We start from the raw sequence: 23,228 nt of genomic DNA, 5'->3' as shown, positions 1-23,228 counted from the left end.
GTTCTCCTTGGCAAGTCCTTATTCTCTCTTTGACCAAAATCCTCCATTAGCAAAATGCTAGAATATATTTTACCTGTGTTTCTTGGGGTAGAAGGAGCAAATGTTTGGAAAGAGAGAAGGAGGGAAACTAAACTTCATTGTGCTTACATGCATTTTCTCTTTTAATCCTGTGAGGTAGTCTTTGTTTGTTTATACCATATATCATATTACAGATAATAAGGTTAAGCTCTGAGAGGTCTAGTAACTTACTGAAGGCCAAATAGCAGCAAAGTGGAAGCTGGAGTTCTGGCCCAAGCATTTGGATTTAGAATATATGTTTGGATTAGTATATACTAAACCTTTCTCTCCCACTCACCCTCAAATACTGTTATCCAGAGTAGAAGTCTGTCTATATTAAAAATCACCTTAGCTTGTTCTCTTCTGTAAGCCATTACTCAGTGAATTAAATTTAATTGATTTTAGCCTATTGGTTTCATGAGTTTGAAATGTATGATATTGCCTTCTATTTTGATTTTTGTTTTTAAAAGAGTTCGAGGATTATTGCAAAGTTTTGACATTTCTCTAATGCCAACACAGCGGACCTAAAGAGGACATAGTTTCGTCTATGCATTTATTTGAGTGACATTATAAAATACTCAATTCAGCATATCTGTACACACATATGTGAGACATTGTGCCCAGCCTTCCCTCCTCCTCACTTCTCAACCCCCCCCAGAGAGAGAGAGAGAGAGAGGTAGTGAAAATTAATATTACATTAGAATACATGATGGTTTTCTTTTATTTTTGTGGAATATGTAAAACATGTGGAACCTGAAATAGAATTTACTATTGACAGATAAACACACAAACCAGCTTTTAAGTAATAGATGCTTTAATCTATATTAGAGGTTTGGTTGGAGTTTTGCCATATTGTTTAAATTAGCCCCATAGTTTAGAGTGGGCTTTTGTAGGGAGCCATTGTAATTTTCATCCCTTAGACACTGGTATTTTCATGAGCTGAAGTTAAATGTCTCAAGGGATAGTGGAATATCATTAAAACATTTCCTGAGCTTGCTTGGGCTGTAGATTGGTATGCCCAAGTCTGCTCTTAGAAGAACAGAGCTTTTGTTTTGTTTTGTGAGGAAATGATCTTGCCCCCAAATGCAATTTTTCTTTTTAATGGAGATTTAAAAAAATATTTTTCAGAAAAAAAATCGTTCAAGTAATTCACTAAAAATGTTTCATACTTAGCTTGAAGAAATCATGGGGATTTTATTATTTTTATTTGCCTTTTAATACCTATGTAATCAACAAATTCAAAATATTTGGTTAACCCAAGATTTTCTGAAAAATTATGAAATAAAGCTTCTTAGACATGTTGAGACAGAGAAATAAAAACATTTAACACTTGTTTTCATTAGAAATTCAAAGAATTCTAAATTATTTTAATAAAATTAAAATTCACCTATAGTATTTGTTACGACTTTTCCACCACTGATATCTATAAAGCAATAAAAAGCAGTAAAGAGCAGGGTACCTTATTAATGTAACTTGACAGACATATTTTATGTTCTAGCTTTGGCAGCTGGGTGAATGGGTTTTCTGTGAGTTAAGGGAAGGAACAAGGGTGTGTGAGAACACAGTGAGCTGTTGGGGTCTTAGTAATTTGGTAGTTTTTGTAATCACACAAGCTAGTAATCACAGAGACACTGGCAAAAACTCCAGGGAGGTTTAGCATGACATGGTATTCGGACCTCAGTATGCTTAAGTAACATTTTGAAATCATCATAATCTCACTATGGTATAATAAAGAATGATTGATTACACTAATTATAAAGCATGTCATACACCTTGATTACTTTGTGATGTTGTAAAATAATACTGTAATTCTTAGACAATAGGAATATCGTCGTAGCTTTTAACTGAGTTATGCCACCAGTTGTAGCAATTGAATGACATATGACATAGATATTTTCTCTACCACGTTTCTAAGTGGTTATTTCTGTGACTGTGGCCCTGTGATTACACTAGAGGTACCTTGTGATGACCTTTTAATAATTTCAGTGACTCTGCCCTGGTTGTTGGCAGAGGCAATTTTATATGGTACCTCTTAGCTCCTGTGGGCTCAGGCAAGACACCTGTGGTCCAGAGTTAGAGACAATCTCTGAATTTACTTCTTACCAGTGTAGTCATTAACTCTATGCTTTTCTTTCTTTCTTTCTTGCTTTCTTTCTTTCTTTCTTCTTTTTTCTTTTTCCTTCTTTTTTCTGTCCTTCTCTGGGCTTTACCTGCTAAGAACTATGGGATCTGCAACATTAAACAGTCTTTCTGTTTTAAAGACCTTTGGTACTTGAGTATTTGTCAGATCCTTCCTTCTTCAAAAATATCTGTTCTGGTTCCATTCCTCTGAGACACTCTTCAGTCCTTTTCGATTGGTCCCTGCAGACAGTTCCTCCTATCATTCATGAAATACACACACACACACCCACACCCTAAGAAGTCTCCTGATCAAAACAAAAACAGTAAGAACAAAAACTTGCTGTTCCAACCTAACAACTCCTTCAAACTGCTACTTTAATATCATGCATTCCTTCGTTGTCAAATTTATTGAAAGCACATTTTAAACCTACTCGAAATTTCCACTTCCTAATCACCCCTTCCTGTATTCTTTGTAATAAAGCTACTATTCTCCAGTGGTCGCCAACAACATACTTGTTGCCAAAGCAAACAGTAATTTGGTCAGTCTCATTCTCCTTCCCTTTTTTGTAGACTGTGATGCTACTGACTCTTTCCAGAACACTGTCTTTATGCTTGATTTTCATACCACTGCTTTATCCTTCTTGTGGAGCTTTGTGATAAGACAAATTTGGTGGGAATCTCAGACTCTCAGTGTGATTCTTAATAACTGCATATGGGCACCTTATTTAACTGGTAGGCCTCCATATCCGGAGGCGTAGAAGAGAAGAGAGGAAGGGCTGTTTGATGACTTGATGAAGGCCTAGAGGAGTGCTTTTTCAATGGGGCCCCATCAGCATTTAGGGTTGGACAATTTTTCCTAGTGAAGGACTCTTCCAGGCATTGCAGGATATTTGGCATTCCTGACCTCCAGGCACTAATTGCTGGTTGCACTCCCCACTGTGCTAACCAAAAAATGCCCCACACATTCCCAAATGCCCTCTGCTGAGGTGATACTCTGCTGGGTGAGGTGAAGTCATGGTTAACTTTTTTCCTCTGAAAGTCCTTGGCATCACATAGAAGCCCTTTCTCACTTACTTCTTTTGAGAGGCTAGGGTGGTGTGTAAGGTCCAGCATCATTTATTTCTATTACCTGTATCATAAAATGTGCACCTCCCATATTATCCTATTCAGACTTTTCCAAACATACTTTTCCAGTTCCAAGTATCTATCTTTATGGATGTGGTAATGTCATGCTTGAGAAGTACCTGCTCATATTTGCTCATATTTTGGATTTCACTTAGACCTAAATGCCTTGACCCCCAGATATGGGAGCTGCTCCTGTGAGCTCCTTTACCACATGCAGAGCGTTTATCATGTTGGAATCCACAGCTCCTTTTCATATCTGTCTCTCTCGGCACGCTGCAGGACAGACTCCATCTTGTTCATGCCTGTTGTAGTGTTTGGCGCATGGTAGGCCTTCAATAAATATTTGCTATTATGTGAATACAACAAAAAGGAAGGAAAGTATGGTAAGAATCAGAAAAATGTTTAGGTAGAAAAGAAGTGGAAAGAGCTCATGTTAACTGGCCACACACATTGGGGTGATGTGCATTGTGTTAAGAAGTTCAAGTGTAAGAGGGAGGTTTCGCTGCTCTGTTATCTGGACAGAGCCAACAAGGAAAAAATGGGCGATGAAGTAGCACATGCTCCCATTTGCACTTAGAAGAGATGTCTTTGTGGTAAACTTAACTTTTTATGGAAGTAATTTTCAAAAACCCCAGAACAGGATTGAAGAAAATGTAAAGTTGAAATCAGAAACATGGGGGATTGTGATTATTTAGAAAGATTTGCAAAGATCAGGCTTGGGAAAGGAGGGAGAGTTAAGATTTCTTGTAACAAAAGTAAATTTAAAAAAAAAGCAGTGTGCTGTATGTCTTTAATGCAGAGATTTAAATGGATTTTGAGAATTTCATTTTTCATAATCTCTGAACTCCTTATCTTTATCATTGAAGATATTTTTAAAATAAACCCTTATTTTAAAATTCAGCCTTTTCTGGTTGCCAGATTACATTCGCAAAATTATTCTATATTCTCTTATGAGCATGTCTTCAATTCTCTATCCATTTACTTTTTGTAGCTATTATTAGTTGGCACAGCTGGTTTGCATAGAAGCCTTTTTCCCCTTAGCCCATAGATAGATATTAAGTGCTACTCAGTGGACACAAACACATCTGGCCTTAAATCTTAACTTTATTGATGCTGTTGCAGGATTTTTTACCTCAATACCTGGATTTGTTGTCTCGCTGCTTCGAAGAATGAAGAGGTGAACACAGAATGAGCAGCAGGCAAAAGTTTATTAGAGTGTAAGATCAGAGAAGTATGAAAGCTCTCTTTGCAGAGAAGGGGACATTGGAAAGTGAATGCCCATGGACCATAGTCAAGGATCCTTGTTTTATATGTGTTTTTCCCCACCTGGGGACCTCAGGTCCTATCCTTTCCCTCTCTATTTTATCCTATCTTTTCCTTTCATAATGCTGTGTAAGCTTTTATGTGGTTCAAGAGACAGGATACCAGTTTGCTTTCCTACTAATGTTCTAATTTTGTCAGTACAAACTGTGTTCTGTAGCTACTAAACCAAATCATTGGCCAAGGGTCTTTGCAGTTTTCTTACGCTGTAGTCAAGAAAGCTAGAAAAGAGACTTAGGACATTACAGTTAACTGTTGTTACACCTCTTGTTTGGAAACAAAAATTTAATTAATGCTTAAAACCAGATGAATTCACTTTTTTTCAAAATACTTTTTTTGCTGATTTTATTCAGTAATTTTTGAACCATTAGCTTCCTGAGTATATTTATGTCTTTGTATAAGAAAAAACAACAAAACTGGAGTACTCAGAGGGACTAAATTAGCCATGATTGGTTCATATATTCAGATTGAGTGTTGTAATTTTTAATACATCATAAATGTAGAGGACAATCCTAAATAGTTCAAGCAAACCCATGTAAATCCTGAGCTTGGAATAGGTGATTTAGTCTCTTTTGCTCTGGGATATGCTTCACCCAAGGATAAGCCCAGATGAGAGTGAAGAGTGCTGATGGGTTGATGGATTGACTAATTGAATAAACATTTATAAAATGCATTGTATAAAATGGAATGTGTGTTCCAGGCAGTGAAGGTATAAAAATGAGTAAATAGATATGAAAAAATAGCAGTAACAACAATTCAAAACATATACAATAGAAGTTATTTTATTTTTTAATGTTTATTTATTTTTGAGAGGTTGTGAGGGAAGGGGAGGAGAGAGAGGGAGACAGAAGATCCAAAGTGGGCTCCATACTGATAGCAGAGAGCCCTATTCGGGGCTCAAACTCTTGAACTCTGAGATCATGACTTGAGCTGAAGTCAGATACTCAAGCTCAACCGGCTCAGCCATCCAGGGACCCCTAGAAGTTATTTTAGAAGGACAGTTCAGAAGATAGTGATAACATTGGTTGGCTCTCTTGGTAAAGGGCCATCACCATGCTAATAACGAGCAATTATTTGTGCTTGAATGGACCGTATAGTCTAAATCTTTAAGAATTGCTTAAACTAACATTTTAAGTGCTGATTGATGTCAAAAGAATAGTGATAGCAAATATTGAAATTAGTAATTTTTTATACAGGGGAAAGGGTGGGGCACCTGGGTGGCTCAGTCAGTTAAGTGTCTGACTCGTGGTTTCAGCTCAGGTCATGATCTCACATTTTGTGAGTTCGAGTCCTGCATTGAGCTCTGCACTGCCTGCTTAGGATTCTCTCTCTCTCCCTCTCTCTTTGCCCCCCACCCCCCACACACTCACTCTCTCTCAAAAAATAAATAAATAAACTTAAAAAAATAAACAGGGGAAAGGAAAGCATTTAAAAAATCATCCAGGTTTTAGAGGGACATTTTTCAAATAATATGTACATCCAGGAAGATTCTGGTGCACTCCACCTGAGGGTTAAGCATTACGTTTTCTTTCTCTCCATCATTTGAGAATCACTGCATGTAATGTGAGATATTTACTGATTGGAGTGTCTCGTGCAGATGGTCTATGTGCAGACCTAAAAGTTGGTTCAGAACCAGTATGTTAAGTTTTTGTTGAGAACTATCAAAAGGTTGAGCCACAAAAAAAAAAAAAAAAAAAAAAAAAAAAGTTGAGCCATTAACTGTGTTTAATTAGAAAAGTAAAACCTATGCATTCCAAATGCTAATAATTTCTGACTCTAATGACATTAATTTACCACCACCAATGCCATTTCTTGATATCTGTGAGACTTCTTTATAACTCAGCAGCTCTGGGAAGTGTTATTATTTGCTTCAATGATCCAGTGTTTTGTCTTTATTTGATACATATTCTTGTCATTTTTGTTTTCTCCCTCTGAAAGGAGGGTGCTATAGCATGGACACTCTAACAAGTTTGCCATATTCCCAGACCCAGATGATGTATTTAGTCATGCTTTATTGAATGTATATGCAGGACACTGATTAAAAAAAAAAAAAAGTGTTGTAATAATATGGCCAAAATATGACTTTTGTAAGGAAAATGAAAGCAATACCACTATATTTAGAATTCTTAGATTAGAACCTTAGCAGGAATTTTTAGATTAGAACCTTAACGTTTGGAAGATTTATATTGGTCTGAAATTGTTTCCATTTCCCATTAGAATCCACTCTCTATTTCTGGGGAGCAGCTAGAAATCTTGGCTTTCTGGTGAAGGAATAATGTGTGTGTACGTTGCATTAGAAAGAAGTAAGCATACCTTAATAAGCGTGCTCCATACTGAACTTTATACAAAATGGTCCCACGACTGAATGTCAAATAAATAGACTTTGAAAGGTAGGAGTGGTCATAATTGAGATTGTGAAGTTTCTTTCCCATAGTAATTGGCCACTATCTGACAGAAGCTATAGTGCCTTTGACTTACTTATAACTTTCTGTTGCCAATCCAAATATTTCAGTTTCCTGGCTGTCCAAGAAATGTGCATTTTTATCTTGTTACTTCATATAATCACAGAATCCTAAAAAAATAAATTAAAGAATCATTTTAGAATCTTTTCCCAAGAGAAACCCTTTTTCCCCCCAAGGAGCTGCACGTTGAGTTGGTTGTATTACAAATCATCAATTTCTGACTGTTGAAATGACCTTGTAGTAACATACTGCATTTGGTGCCCTCATGCCAAGGACGCAACTCAAGAAGTCATGATGAGCATTTGGGTGCCAAATTCTACTTTACAGCTCCTCATAGGAATGTCTTGAGTGTGGGGATCCCTCCTCATTGCCTAAAGTTCTCAGAAAAAGATGTGATCTCTGTTTATATTGATAGGTCATAAAGAGGAACATGTCCAGCATATGAAAAATAAGAATTTTCTCACCTCTTCAATCCTAGAAAAAGAACTAAGAACTACTTAGGAAAAGAACTACTTAAAGAACTGAGGTTTTGGGGTTTCCCTTCTATTTTATTTATTTTATTTATTTTTTGGTGGGGGAGAGAGAGTGAGAGTGTGAGCAGAGGAGGGGCAGAGGAAGAGGGAGAGAGGAGAGGGAGAATCTCAAGTGGGCTCCACACCCAGAGTGGAGCCTAACTCAGGAGATCTCAGGACCTTCAGATCAGGACCTGAGCTGAAATCGAGAGTCAAAAGACTGAGCCACTCAGATGCCCTGGGGTGGGGGGGTTCCCTTTTAAATTGCAACACTGATTTCTTCCTCTTACAGGTTTTAAAAGATACATTACTGGAGGGGTTGTGGGAGGGGGGATGGGCTAAATGGGTAAGGGGCATTAAGGAATCCACTCCTGAAATCATTGTTGCACTATATGCTAATTTGGATGTAAATTTAAAAACATATAATAAAAAAAAAGATACATTAAGTAACTTCAATGAAGGTGAAGGACTGTGTCTGTTTTGTTCCCTATTGTATCCCAAGGTCTATCATATAATAAACATTCACTAAATATTTGTTGACTGACTAAATGAATAATAATGAATAATGTTAGTGATGCCTGCCATAGTTATGGCGCCTTATTTTTAACTATGTGTTAGATATCATCCTCATCTGTATAGACTTTAACAGTTCTAAGCTTTGATTTTTCCTTCTGTAAGTATGACTAATTTATATTATATTTGTTATAATATTAGTTGTTTTAAAGATTAGTGATAAGCACCTATTACATAGTAGGTACTTGTTAAATTGTTGGAAATCTTATGAATAATTATAAATGGAATAATGACCACTTTAGTTATTTCATGTTTCTGTTGTTTTGCAAATGAATTAGAGCTTGTAGTAAAAATTTCCGTGTGTCAAAGTATTTGAATTAACCGTATCCAATTTTATGAAATGTTCTACTCTTTATGAATGGTTTATGTTAAAGAGAAAGTAAGTGTCACCTACTGAAAATACGTTAGGCCATGAGTGAGACATGAATATTTGATAACCTCTCTTTCTATTTTATTTTTGTGGAAAATACAGCAGATTTGTATGGCTGCTAGGAGAATAAACTACATTGCACAAAGCAAAAGATGAACTGGTTTGGAAACATTTAAAAATAAAACAATCGCTGCAACAAAACAAATAGGCACAGAGGCATAGCATCTGGTGAATACTTGGTAGACAGGAGACGGTATTTGTTTTCAGTTGAATTGAGTAGGACAACTCCTTACTGAATGGAAATCATGTACCGCTACTATGAAAGGCTTGCCTGGTTAGAGTTTGGTCAGTAATTCAGAATGATTCGTGTTAGTGATGAGTGCCGAAATAGAAAAAGCCAGTTGGCTAAGATATTATCACTTGCGTGCTAAGAAAAAAGAAATGTTTTGGAAAAAAAACAGCCAAATGACTGGATACACTTTTCTTCCCATTTTTTTTTCTTGAATTTTCCAGAAACTTCAGGTTGTTCTGATAGTTCAGTGCTCTGAGTTTCTAGTTTGGTCATTTACTCTTTTATTCAACAAATATTGCTTCCATAACGTGCTAGGCCCTCACTTGGCATGGGGATGGTTGATAAGCAAAAACAGATGAAGTCCCTCTCCCTTTGGCTAACAGTCTTGTGGAGTGACCAAAATTGATTAAATAGTCAAACAGTTGAAAATGTATAATGTAACTTAGAGAGTATGATATAGTTGAGGCATTCAGGCAAGACTTTCTCAAGGTAGTGAAGGCAGAATTCAATGCCAAGGAGGAATAGGACTTAACCAGAAAAGAGGGTAGAAGGAAGAACCCTCTAGAGTAAGGACACAAAGGAAAGGTCCTATTGAATAAAGGTGTGTAAGAGAAGCTGAAAGATATGGAAATAATTAGGAATTGCTGGAGGAGTAGGTAGAAGCCGGATCATGCAGGGACATTGTATTTAGTCAGTGCTTTAAGAGCTTCAACTTTATCCTAAAAACAGTAGGAAATTGCTAGAAGGTTTAATTGGTAGATGATGTAACCAGATTTATGTTTTAGAAAAATAGCCTTGGCTCCCTGGGGGGGAGTGTAGTTGAGAAGAGCTCATAGTAATTGATGGAAGAACTGTTAGGAACTGTTGCCATAGCCTAGGTCCTCTAAGACATAAAAGATGGTAGAGATAGCTGCTAGGACTAAGGTGGTTGATGAGATAAGGAAAAGTGGAAAGATTCAAGAGTTGTTTCGTGGGCAAAATGGATAGGGTTTGGCGATGGTTTAGGTGATGGAGGAATGAGGCTGGAGGGGCTAAAAAATAACTCCTAAATTTTTGTATTGTACAGCTGGATGAATGTAGGTACTTTATGAGATGAGGGACAGTGGAAGAGAACTAGATTGAGGGGCGAGGTAAATCATAAATATTTCTTTTACATATTGAACCGTGTGTAACATAGAGACATTTTAGTAAATGTGTAGACTAGAGATGTACATTTCTGGGTCACCATTGCATAAGTTTGAACTGAACTCATTGGCAGGGATGAGATCAGCTAGGGAAACTATAAATAAGGTGGCCTAGAGATGAGTCTTTAAGAACCGCAGAATCTTTACTGGCCAAGTAAGGAAGAATGAACATGTAATGGAGACACCCAGAAACAATGATAAAAGAGGAGGGAAAAAATCAGGACAATATTTTGTCAAGGTCACTAGGGACAGAGAGAGTGCTTCGAGATAGAGGGAGTCATGCCAAATGCTGTTGAGAGATCTTTCAAGATGTGGACTGAAAAGCGCTTATTTGATTGAGTGTGTGATGAAAGTCACTGGTGACTTGACCCAGAGCTCTTTTGGTGAAGTGTTGGGAGGAAGAAGCCAAATTTGGCTAAAATTTGAGGCTTCAAGGGGAGATGAGGGAATGGTGAGCATAGACAAATATTTTGACAAGTTTGTGTATAGAGGAGAAGAGAAAATAGGTGGTGAAGGAGAATAAGGGGCACAGGGAGGTGGTTTTTCTATTTGTTTAAATTTGAGAAATTTGAAAGATTTAAGAGCTAATGGCCACTTTGGTTAATAATACTGTATTACATGTTTGAAAGTTGCTAGGAGAGTAGATCTTGCAAGTTCTCATCACAAGAAAAAAAAGTCTGTAGCTATGTACGGGGATGGCTCTTAACTAGACTTATTGTGGTGATCATTTCACAATGTATACTAATATTGAATCACTATGTTGTATCCCTGAAACTAATATAATGTTGCATGTCAATTATACCTCAATTTTTTAAAAAAAAAGCGGCAGGAAAAAAAAATCTAATGGGAAAGAGAGAGGAGATCAATCTTAAATATATATAGTAGAGAGAGTGAATAATCCAGAAAATAAGGCTCCTACTGCATGTTTGGAATTCATTTTTTCTTTTTGTTTCCTAGAATTTGATTGCGTATTTGCACCAAACTTTAGGAAGAGGAATGTCAGAATTTTCTGTGAACTTCTTAGCACCCCCAAAGTGACCTTTACACAAAAGAAATGCCCTTTTTATTAAGTGCCTTCACTAAAATTAGCAGAACCAAGGAAATGAGGAGGAAATGATTTAGGAGAGTAAAAATGATGAGATAAGAAATAAAAAGAAAGCTAAATTCCTGTACACATACTTTAACTTTCATAATCCTCTTCAAGTGTGTGTGTGTGTGTATGTGTGTGTGTGTGTAGATAGATAGAAAGACAGACATTTTTATAACTATAAAGGAATTTCATTATAAACACTTATTCTTGTAACTCAAGTCTATAGAAACAAAGATGAATATTTTATCTGTGGAATGGAGGCAACATCTGGTCATTTAAACTGAAAGATCCATTATTTTTGTTTTTGGTAACATTTTTTTCCAGTCAGTTTTACCTTCCAAAAGAATTTGGGGTGGGAAAAAGAAAAGGAGTTGAAATACAGATTTCTAGCAGCAATGTTCTTCCAACATTTAAAGAATGAGATAGACATACGGCACAGGGAATATAGTCGACGGTACTGTAATAGCGTTGTATGGCGGCATGTGGTAGCTACACTTGAGAGCACAGCAAAACGTACCGAGGTGTCGAATCACTATGTTTACACCTGAAACTAATATAACATTGTATGTCAACTCTACTCAAAAACATTGGGAAAAGTTTTCAACTAGCAATAATCGCACCTCGGATAAACCTCGTTGGCTACGATACTGCCACTGCGTAAAGCTCAAATAAAAACATTTAAAAATAAATTAAAATATATAAATAAAAAGAATGAGACGGAGAAAGGATGAGGCAGAAAAGGTACTTTTGAATAGTCCATCCATACCTACTTAGAGAGAGGAAAGTAGAATTAAGTAGAATTCCAGTTGTTTTAAAATTTTCTTATACTACAGACACTGCTTTTTATGCCCATCTTTTTCATTTATGTTAAAGCATTCTGACCCTCTCCTGTGATGCCCACTAGTTGTGAAAAGTTGGGTAAATCCACCCTTCAGCTTTGTCATCTATAAAACGGAGATGGAAGAGATGACATCCAAGTTTCCTTCTGATCCAAGGTTCTGGGAGTCAGCAAACTTTAGTCATTGCTTCTTGGCTATCACTTAGTAGTTGTCCTCAGAATAAGTCTTCTTGGATTCTTAAGTTATCTGTCAACAGAAGTAAATTCTTTCTCTTTATTTTTGAAATATCTCTGTTGGAGCCCCAGATACATGAATGGATACAGAAAAAAGACATAATTTTTATTTATCTCTTCCCACACTTCCTGAACCAGGTGGGTCACAAGAGTTTGCAAGTCAGTGTGTGTGTGTGTTTTTAATACTTAGTTATTTTTGGGAGAGGGAGAGAGAGTGCAGGGAGGGGCAGAGAGAGAGGGAGAGGGAGGATCTGTAGTGGGCTCTGTGCTGACAGCAGAGAGCCAGATGCAGGGCTTGAACTCAGGAACAGTGAGATTATGACCTGAGCCCAAGTGGGATGTTCAACCAACTGAGCCACCCAGGTGCCCCAAAGCCAATGTATTTTTTATGTTCATTTGAAAATTGAGATTGCTAAAGAATGCACACCATATACTCTATGCTTTCAAAGTAAATTTTTAGTAATGAAAGTATGATATTGTACATTATATAATTCCAAAAGTGAGTAACACTAATAATTAGCCATTGAGTATCACAAAAATCATGCTAACACACCCTCAGTTGGTCTAATATCTGCTTACTGAAACTTTGACTGCTTTTCACATTATAAGTGAAGTCACCGTGATTCTGATGTTTACTGAGTTGTTGTCTGTTTGACAGTCTTCCAGAATGCTTATTACCTAAATTAAAATATCTAGATCTTTTTCTTGTGAATATCATAAGAGTGCTTCACTGACTAAAGAAAAAGAAAGGCTGATTGATCTCACATTCATAGTACATCTTCACCTCCTGGAAGATTTCAGGAGTGGCCATGGAACCCCACAACCCAAAGTCCTTAGGAAATTTGGTTGTAAATGTTTAAAAACACTTTTATGACTTTCAACTCAAAGCTTTCATGTGCTTGAAAATGGGTTATTTTATCATCAAATACATTTCCTACTCTCATTTTCACCCATTACTTCATTATTCATCAGTTAGTCTCACCTTTAGGGCATTTCTTAAATGTGTCCTAACTTTGACCTGATTCTGCCAAAATTCTTATTTATGCCTTAATTGTTTCCTGTCCTGACTGTAGCAGTTCTTTCTTTTTTTTTTTTTTTTTAATAGTCTTCCTAAGTCCCGGCTCTCTAAACTTCAGAGGGGTCTTAGAGTGTTATGGTGAGTCTACAGATTCCTGCTTTTGGAAAGAATGTGCATCGTATTGAAGTAATGTCTATTGACCTAGTGTTTTGTTTTTTTAACTATACTATTTCCCTATTGACTTGTTATGATTGGTTAGAAATGCATGAGCCTAGCATCTGGAAGGAATAGTACATCTGATAGATTCTATTGGAAAGTGTACCCTGAATCATTTCGATTAAATTTTCAGTGGGGAAAAATTATTATGGTGGTAGATGTTCCTTAAATTTATGGTAGACTGTTGAGTTTCCCTTACCTAGCTTTAGATTAGGGTATGAGAAAAGTGTGTGAGATATAATTACATCTTTCTTATTCTAAAGACATTAAAATGCTTTTCACAGTTACAATTATAGTAGAATTTATAATATTTTGTATCATATTTTCAAAGTATTTTTTAATTAGTAATCCAATCCCCCAAATATACTTATGAAGTGAACAGCTGACAGTTTTGCACTCCCCATTCCACAATTATCAAGTGGAGAGGTTGAAGGTCAAATATTTTACCTTAGGAAATAGTAAAAATGTCATTGTTACCTAATAACATTTAGGTAGAACTGTCATTTTTTTTATGTGTGAACTGAAAGTAACTGATTATCAGATAAAATTTGGTGGACACTTCCAAACTTTATGGGATGCATTGTTGATTTTTGTCATACCTCATTATTAATAAAGAACAAAAAAGGAACGTGTATTTTGTCTCCTTCAAAAAAATCCTTAGGGAAATATCTTATTTTTGTGAAAAAAATTTAATCATTTGTTCTTTTTGAGAATTTATTCTGGGAAAACGGGATTTTGCTGTAGCATACATGTTATTTCTCTCTCCATCTCAATCTTTGTCTCTGTCTTTTACCCCCTATGTCTAAGTCTGACCCATTGTTAGAAGTACAAAAGGCATTCCTGAAGATTGTGTGGGTAGTACAGCATGTCAGGTGTGTGTTCTCCCTGAAATGCTCATGTGTTGGTAGAGCCAATAGTTGAGTTGATGCTGGTGCAGGCAAAATATGTACATTAACCATTACTATTTAGTGCCATATTCATGATTGTGGCATGGCTCATTTTCTATTAACAAAATGGGCTAATGAGAATCCTGTCGTTTTTATTCTTGGGAAAAAATTCCCCATTGTAGAAAAGTCATTCTAGCTGAAGGAAGTAAGAGGTGACTGTGGAGTGAATCCAAGCACAACAAACTTATCATCATCATCATCATCATCATCATCATCATCATCATCTTTTACTGAGAGCTTATTACATACCATTTATCACTGTTTTAACTCATTTAAATGCACAATAACTCTACAGTGTGGTTCTATTATTTTGTAGGTGAGGAAACTGGCAGTACAAGGTTAGATGCTTGGACAGAGAGATAAAGAGGATTTAAATGTGGTCTAACTCTAGAGCCCACATTCTTAGCCAGTACGCTTTCTGCTTCTGCTGTCTGGGGAGTGCTTTTCTCAGATTTACGTTATATAGCAGGTCCAACAGGAGAAGTTTCATTCAGCAGTATTTACCAAGCATCTCTCACGTACATTGTCATTGTTTCTTGCTTCATTTCTCTTCTGCGAATTGTCTTCTTAGAAAGGGTCTTTTTATGTTTCAGAGTTTGAAAATTAAATGTAACCCATTCTGAAGATTTGTATTGCCGTAATATTGTGAGTACATAAGTAAAATGTCCACTGTGTTTTGGTTATGTGTACTTTATTTGATGTGGCTTGATGCAGGCAATATATTGAGAGGGTTGACTTATTAGCCTTGTTAGGAAAGGCTTCCCATTCTCATTTCCTGTGTTACAATTTTTTTTCTTAACATTTCGTCTGTGAAACAATTGGGTTTTTTCCTCACTGGTTGAAAATACTTAAAATCATGCACTTGATTACAATAGTAACTCGTAAAAAGAGGCATGGTTTGAGCTACTTGGATGTTGAAGATTGTAAGAGAAGCTAAAACAGGTTTTCTGTTAGAAGAAAGTCTTTATCTAAATGACTTAGGAACATTCAAAAACCTTGAATGATATGGAAATTTTTCCGTGTGACTTCAGTTTGACTGTTTCCTGTTGCAGATTAAATCGTCCTTGTAAAATAAAGGATTATATTTTGGTACCAAAGAGTGAATATTCAGACTTTATCATCCTGCCACTCCTCTACCCAATAGTTGCATGTAATACTTTGACTCTATTTAGCTGTTATATATTCTACATAGTTCACAAATAAGATTGCTTCTCAGAACATGAAGAATAAATCTAATTGAGGAAAGTGAACTAGCACACTCACATGTGTACCCACATGTACACACGCACAAGCACATCATAAACATGTGTGTCCATGTACACTTACATACATATACACAGATTCACACAAGTACTCATGCACACTCACACACTAACCTACAAATACATGTGTGTACACACTGTTTATGTTTACACTTGCTCATATACATACACAGTCAAAACCAGATATACACATGTGCACACAGATACGTACACCCATATGCACACATGCTTTTACACACGCATATTTGAGAGTAAGACAAGTTTTAGCCAAAAGGCTACTCTTGGGTGACTTTATTTTGGTGTTAGGATTCAAAAAATCTCCTTTAAATAAGCTTCCAACATTATTTATAATTTGTGAGAATGAACTTTGCATTCCTGTCTTTAGTATCACTTCCTTCATGTTTATGAATTTTATATCTTTACTTTGGATCCTTTCTTCAAAAATTATTTTATAACAAGACTTTTTTTCCCCTTGAAATCTGAAAGATAAGAGATAACGAATTAAGTGGTATAACTTTACTAGTTTTCTAAAATATCTTGGAAACATTAGTATGCTCAAATGTTCAAGTGACAGATATTCTGCTTTAAAACATTTAAGGCATGGAGCTTTCTGATCCAATTTTTGGATGTTTAGAGACAGTTCTGTTTTGAAATTTCCAAATAATTATAAAAATAATTATTGAAAGATCACTTAAAAACTGACAATTTATTTCTGTTTTTGTTATTACTTGTGTAATGGAAACTTATTAAAGTTTTGAATGGGTTGTGGTGCTTCCTACAAAATTATTTTTTGTGGGAATAAACGTACATCTGTATTTCATATTATAGTTCAGTCTGACTTGACAAACAATATGAAATAAGGGAATCCTTCAACATTTGACCTTCTCTACTCTTCAGGCATCTGAATGACATGAGAGGTTAACTGTTCCATTTTTCTTGGCAGATCAATATTTCTTTCTTTGACCCTTAATAATGTGATGGCATCCAACATGGATCTTTTGGGCAACTCTTACAAAAGTCAAAAGTATTCACAAGGGAAATAGCAATAGGCAGTACGTAATGGATTAGCTCTTTGGAATGGATAGTTATTAATTTATACCAGATACTTGTTCAAGGTTACATACCCACCCTCCTTTCCTATGATCCGGAGCCAAAGGATTCAAATGGGTAATTACCTTTTCTCAAATTATATTTGACTTACCTTATGATACCACATGGTATAGAATTTTTCCCCCAAAGGACATATAAGCACTTTACTAACATCTTTTTCATTCCTAACATATGTCTAAGAATAAGAAAGAGCCAAGCATTTTCCTTCACCATAGTAAAAACCCCATTTTACAGACAGGGTTGGAGACTAAGGACATTTTCTGGGAAACAGATTTTGGCAGTTTTCCCCAAGAATTTTAATTTTGAAAGTCTCTTTTATTAAGCTTTATTAGTAAGAATCTTTAAGGTACTCATGATTAATGAAATGTGTTTTCTTCTTCTTTACTCCATTAACAATTATGTATATATGTATATATGATTATATACATACATGTATATATATATATACACACATGTGATTATATATATACATCACTGGAAATTCATAGGCATTATATATACATATATGTAATAGTTTCAGGCATTCCTGAAGTCCCTATTATGCATTTTGTATTCGGTTGGGTTATGAAGATAGGAAAATAATGTTGCTAAAAAAAGGTGATCCTTACCCTTGCACAGTTCGCATTTCTGGAAGTAATAGTAAGTAGAATTTTAACATATTTTCTGATAAATGGATGTTGGGATTAGCCAGGTATGAAGTACTCCAAAAGTATTTAGATCTTGTCTGCATTTAAAAGATTTATAGTAAATTACTTTCAGTCACTACTCACCACTCTGAAAGGTTTAAGATACTTTTTGAAGTACTTCAAACTCCTACCACTACCCAGTAGAAACTTCAAAATATTTGTTGGGGAAATTAGGTCATCCTTATGGTATTATTTTTCTCCTTGGTACCAATTCTTATTCTGTAATCTGAAATTCCTTTGGCCTTACTTATTGTAAGTCTTATCTAGTGAGGAGATTACAGGTGAGGAAATAAACTCTTGGAAAGATAAGCTCATCATTGAAGCTCTTTTCAAGGATTATTGATAATTGAGAAATAATCTTTTGATACTTTGGTTTTAGCACTGAAACACAAGAGTCTTTGTCAACCTGTTTAATGGAATGAGGAGAGAGACATAGTCTGCAGTTAAATTATTCAACCTGGGTCCTCTTTCATCTGTCAGTGTTTCCATTGATCCATGAATTCTTAGTATTTTGATAGGGCTGCTGTGTTATAACTGCATTTAGAAAGTTGTCCTACTGATTGAACAATTTTGTATTCTGCAAACAGAGTATGGGAAGAGATGGAAGTGAAACTTATCAAATATAATCAATGAACATTTTTAGTTTAAAAGGGAAAAAAATATTTAGTCCAATAAAAAGATTCGGAGGTATCACAGTAATGACTGAAAATGGAACTTAAATATACTTGCATCAGTGTTTTTCTTGTTGCATATTTTTTCTGATTTGACAGTGAATACTTACACATGGGTAGTTCTGTACATTGCATGAAGATGGGTCCAAACTGCTGTATGGAGTAAAATGAAATATTTCATCCCATAATCTGTTTATGAACAACTTTCAATATGTTCCTAAAGAGTGACAGTTGAACAAATACCAACTTAGTGTGTGTTTGTGTGTGTGTATATGTGTGTACAACATGGCAAGACCATGAATTCCTCCCATAATTATTTAAATTTATAAAGGCATGGAAAATAAGTTAAAAGTTATACAAAGAAATATTGGTCAGAAAATATTAAATGTGTAAGCTCATTAACAGTAAATTGGTAAATTCTCGTTTTCAGAGTTCAGCTGGGTGGTGGTTTAAGAAAAAAAATATTCAGACATTTCAACACTGTTTGCTTATGGAAAACATTTGCAATTTTGTTAGCAAAGAACAGTGTCAAAAAACTAAATATTTTTCCCTCAACATCTGCATTTGCTTATTAAAAAACACCCCACACCCCCAGTCTCTCAAACAAGTTAAGTTTGTCACGAAATGTTTTTCAAGTGTCATGAAATTCAATCTCAATTTTTTTGTGTGTATCCATGAGTTTTAGTCTATTTGTTGATTTCATTTCCACATGTCCTTACATTTAGGACTTAAGATAGGAATAGTTTTATAGAATTTTGAAAAAAAATGCTTTAAAAAAAGTCATTTGGGGTTCTCAATCTGAGCAGGGGTTGTTAAGGGACAGAGTAGTTTCTCTTATTCAGGCTCCTCAAAGAAATCTGTGTGTCCTGCCCTCAGTGGGTGCTTCTATTAAAATGCACGTATCTATTTAGGGCTATGATGTGTGGCATTCTCCATTTATCAGGCTACTTGAAACAGAAAAAAGTGTGAGGGTCTGTTGGTGTAACCTGTTTCTCCCATAGATCTTTCCCATGGAAAGAAAAGGCAGTGTGATCTCTCTCTCTCTCTCTCTCTCTCTCTCTCACTCTCACTCTCACTCTCACTCTTGCTCTGAAAAGGTAAATGTACGTATAAACACAGAAGCACAAGCCTTCACTGGATTGTTTAACAAAAAGATTGAAAGAAAATGCTGAACGTACTGAATTAACTACAAGACCTTCCTTCTTGGAATTATTTTTGCACATTTTTCTTCCTAACACTTGTTAGATATTTTAAGATTGTCTCAGTTAATGAGATGAACTAATTTCTAGGGCATTTCTGTACAAATGGTGATGTTACAGAAAACTGGAGACAGATTTAATAATGTTTATGAAGGTCAGTTGTTTTCTATTTAAAGCAGATCCTGTTAGAGTAAGAGTAGTCATCTTTTAGTAACCCCATCAGCTAATCTCTAAGTAGTACATAGTTGTTTCAGATGGTCAACTTTATAAAAAATTTACATCTGCTTAGTAATATATTGTTATTTTTAGGGCAATATTACAAGTGATGATAATAAGGAAGGAAAGGAATAAGTGTTTGGTGAATGGGCTCATTGCTATGTCCTGTCTAAATTATTTGGCCAATTTCCTCTCAATACATTTTTAAAAGATTTTTAAATTAAATTAAACTAAAAATTTTAATTTCCATCCAAGTTAGTTAGCATACAGTACAATAATGATTTCAAGAGTAGAATCCAATGATTCATCCCCTACATATAACACCCAGTGCTCATCCCAACAAGTGCCCTCCTCAATGCCCCTTGTCCACTTAGCCCATCTCCCCACCCAAAACCCTTCCAGTAACCCTCAGTATGTTCTCTGTATTTAGGAGTCTCTTATGGTTTGCCCCCTCCATGTTTTTATATTATTTTTGCTTCCCTTTCCTTATGTTCATCTGTTTTGTATCTTAAATTCCACATATGAGTGAAGTCATATGATATTTGTCTTTCTCTGACTAATTTCGCTTAGCATAATACACTCTAGTTTCATCCACGTTGTTGCAAATGGCAAGCCTCTTAATATATTTCTACTGAAATAATTTTACTATTATATTTGATATGTTTGAAAAGCATACCTATACTCAAACCCGTGGAAAACACATATAGAAGAGACTGGACCATTTTAAGAGCTGCCATGAAAAAATAAATATAATTTTGACTTACTGGGATTGTTTCTTAAAAAAAAAAAGATGTCTTGCCACATGCAGTTCCAAGAAAAATTAAAGTGATCTTATTTGAAATGTCTTTTAGCTTTTTCACATTCTCTTCTTATCTATTGGTTATAAAACCCATAATATTTGAGATATTAGAAGTTAGGTCTCTATATATGATCTGTTTCCCATTACTGAGCCCACTTTGTGAATTAAATTAAAAAAATTTTTTTATATTTATTTATTTTTAAGAGAGAGAGAGGCAGACTGCAAGTGTGGCAGAGGCAGAGAGAGAAGGAGATACAGAATCCAAAGCAGGCTCCAGGCTCTGAGCTGTCAGCACAGAGCCTGACTCAGGGCTCAAACTTACAAACCGCGAGATCATGACCTGAGCTGAAGTTGGACGCTTAACTGACTAAGCCACATAGGCGCCCCTAAAAATTTTTTTTAATGTTTATTTATTTTTTTGAACGAGAGAGACAGAGTGTGAGCAGAAGAGGGGCAGAGAAAGAGGGAGACACAGAATTGGAAGCAGGCTCCAGGCTCTGAGTTTTCAGTACGAAGCCCGACATGGGGCTCGAACTCACGAGCTGATCATGACCTGAGCTGAAGTCGGACGCTTAACCAACTGAGCCAATGCTTAACTGACTGAGCCCCTCACATTATGAATTTCTAAAGGTAAATGTTTAGTGCAGATATTAGGCTTTTCAAACAGTTCATATATTTGTACATGAAATAAGAATAATTGAATAAATTAAGGGAAAGTATTGAAAATGTTTTTGGCAATTTAGTTATCCGCTAGCTGTTAATTAGCCCAATATTGTCACTTGCTTGTAATATATTTACGTATATTCACAAACCCACACACACTTATTCCTTCATTGATATGCATCGTGCTCAGTGAGTTGGAAATGAGTGCTAACTCCTTTTTTATGTAAGAGAGAAAATACATAGCATAAAATTTCCAAATACACAATACTGTAGTTTCATAGAGATAACTAGTGTGAGTTTTCTCTAACCCAGTGTACATGGGCACACTTTCACATGCTTTCCTCATGAAAGCATTTCCTGATGATATCCTTACTGCATCTGATTGAAATGATAGTGATATCTGAATAAGGATTTGTTTAATTATGGTGCCTCAACTATACTGTAAGTCCATTTCTACTTTGCTCAATTGTGTTTCCTAGAACCTAACATGGGACATGGTCTGTAAAAGGTAGGTGCTTAATAATATTCGTGAATGAATGAATCACATATATGTAAATGTATATATACTTAATTATTTAAATCTTGTTCATTTATTAAAATTGAAATGGGGGTGCATAGGAACAGGGTAAATTACTGAGACTTTATTTGACTGCCTAGTTAAAATATAAATAAGCCAGAATAGAAACAGTGTACTAGAAAAATTACTTCTATTTAATTTTATTTTGGGACACATTTTAAGCAAAATCAAATTCTAATTACTCTTGTAAGGATACATAGCTTTGGGTCAGCTTTGATGAAAATAAATTTAGTTAAGTCTAGCATATAGAAGATGGATCTACAATTACCAGTAGGTGGCGCTGTATTCCAGTGCTGAATAACAAATGGTTTTCCAGAGGATTGACTCCTGTGGGAGGACCAAAATCCTGGGGAATAATTTTATAAGGAATTTTATATATTATGGTATGAAGCATAAATTTTACCAGCCTATATGTAATAAAACCATAATTTACAGTTTAATAGAAATTTTTTTTATACTTTTGCATTATTTTTGGATTTGAACCCTGAGATTGCTCTTCTGTAAATTGTTATAATTTTGCTATACTGCATTTGATTTACCTTGAATGTATACCGAGGAAATGCACACAGTGGGAAATGAAACAGAAATGGCTGCAAAACCAAGCTTAGATACATCCTGGGGAAGTAGTGAAGAATTGATGAGTAGATGTATAAGATATGGAGTTTACTCAAAGTCACAGAGAAGCCAGTAGTGGAGTTTAAGATGTTGTTAGTTCATGTGAGCATGTCTGGCTCACATATGACTTCTACATTTGTGGCACTTTTTGATTCGCTGCTGAAGATACTGCATATTATTCTGAATGATAAGCTGTAATTCCAAAAAAGCAGAAGAAGAAATTTTAGATATGAATCATCAAGTTTAACCTCTAATTTGAAGAGAGATAGATGCACAACCTGACAATTTCAAAATAGAAGAGGCTTTCAAATTTGTGTCTTGTATTCTTCCCTTAAACCAATAATTGATAGGGTACTCTTCTGAAACAATCGTTGATGACCATAGTCTCTGACTTAACTGTTGTATTCTCTTGCCTTTTAAATGGATTATGTTTCTCTGAACATGTTTCGTATACAGCTGAAAATTAGTGCTAGAGACAGGGGTGGGGGGAAACTTCCCAATGTATACTGGTTTTCACAGTACAATAAATGCTACTAATAGATAAACAATTAAAGCTGAGTTCTTTGGGGAAATCACTCCCAGTCCTACCTAGATATAGTGGAAGCTCATGCTTCTTATTTAACAATAATGTAATCTGATTAATAGAAGACAAATTTTGTGTTTGGTGAAGTCATTTAGCCACTGAGGACTCACTTGGCAACGAATGCATCTATTTTATCTTTCCTACTTATTATATCTTAGGAGGTTGTCTTTTAATTAGTGTTGCACTTAGTATTTATTAAATATTATTATAAAACTAGAATAATTTAGGGGTTGTAGAGGGTAAAAATATGAGGCTTTCTTGCTAAAAAAAAAAAAGTGAACAATCTTTTTGGTTAGACAAGAAAAAAACATGCTTGACACCAATGGCAAATTAAAGAGCTTTGTACCTCAATAATTTTGCACTTATAATCATTGATGGATCACTCAAAAACACTCACTAGATAATTTTGAAGGAGGGTATCACAAGAATGATCTAATTAGCAATTAACATATTGTTTGACATAGACCATGAGGAAATGGGGGCAAGTT

The 23,228-nt window shown here is 35.4% G+C and overlaps 1 protein-coding gene and 1 pseudogene across 2 annotated transcripts in view; one reads left to right on the top strand and one right to left on the bottom strand.

The window, feature by feature from the left end:
- The window catches only part of HMCN1 (hemicentin 1), a 470,876-nt gene that overhangs the window by 48,327 nt on the left and 399,321 nt on the right, over positions 1 to 23,228 (top strand). The gene's annotated exons all lie outside the window — the stretch shown is intronic.
- LOC132686998 (U4 spliceosomal RNA) lies at positions 11,641 to 11,771 on the bottom strand (annotated as a pseudogene).

This window comes from Panthera onca, chromosome F1 (genome assembly GCF_046562875.1).
Source record: "Panthera onca isolate mPanOnc1 chromosome F1, mPanOnc1 haplotype 2, whole genome shotgun sequence".
Taxonomy (NCBI): Eukaryota; Metazoa; Chordata; class Mammalia; order Carnivora; family Felidae; genus Panthera; species Panthera onca.
Note: the sequence above shows the minus strand (reverse complement) of the source record. Positions and strands in the feature narration are given on the sequence as shown.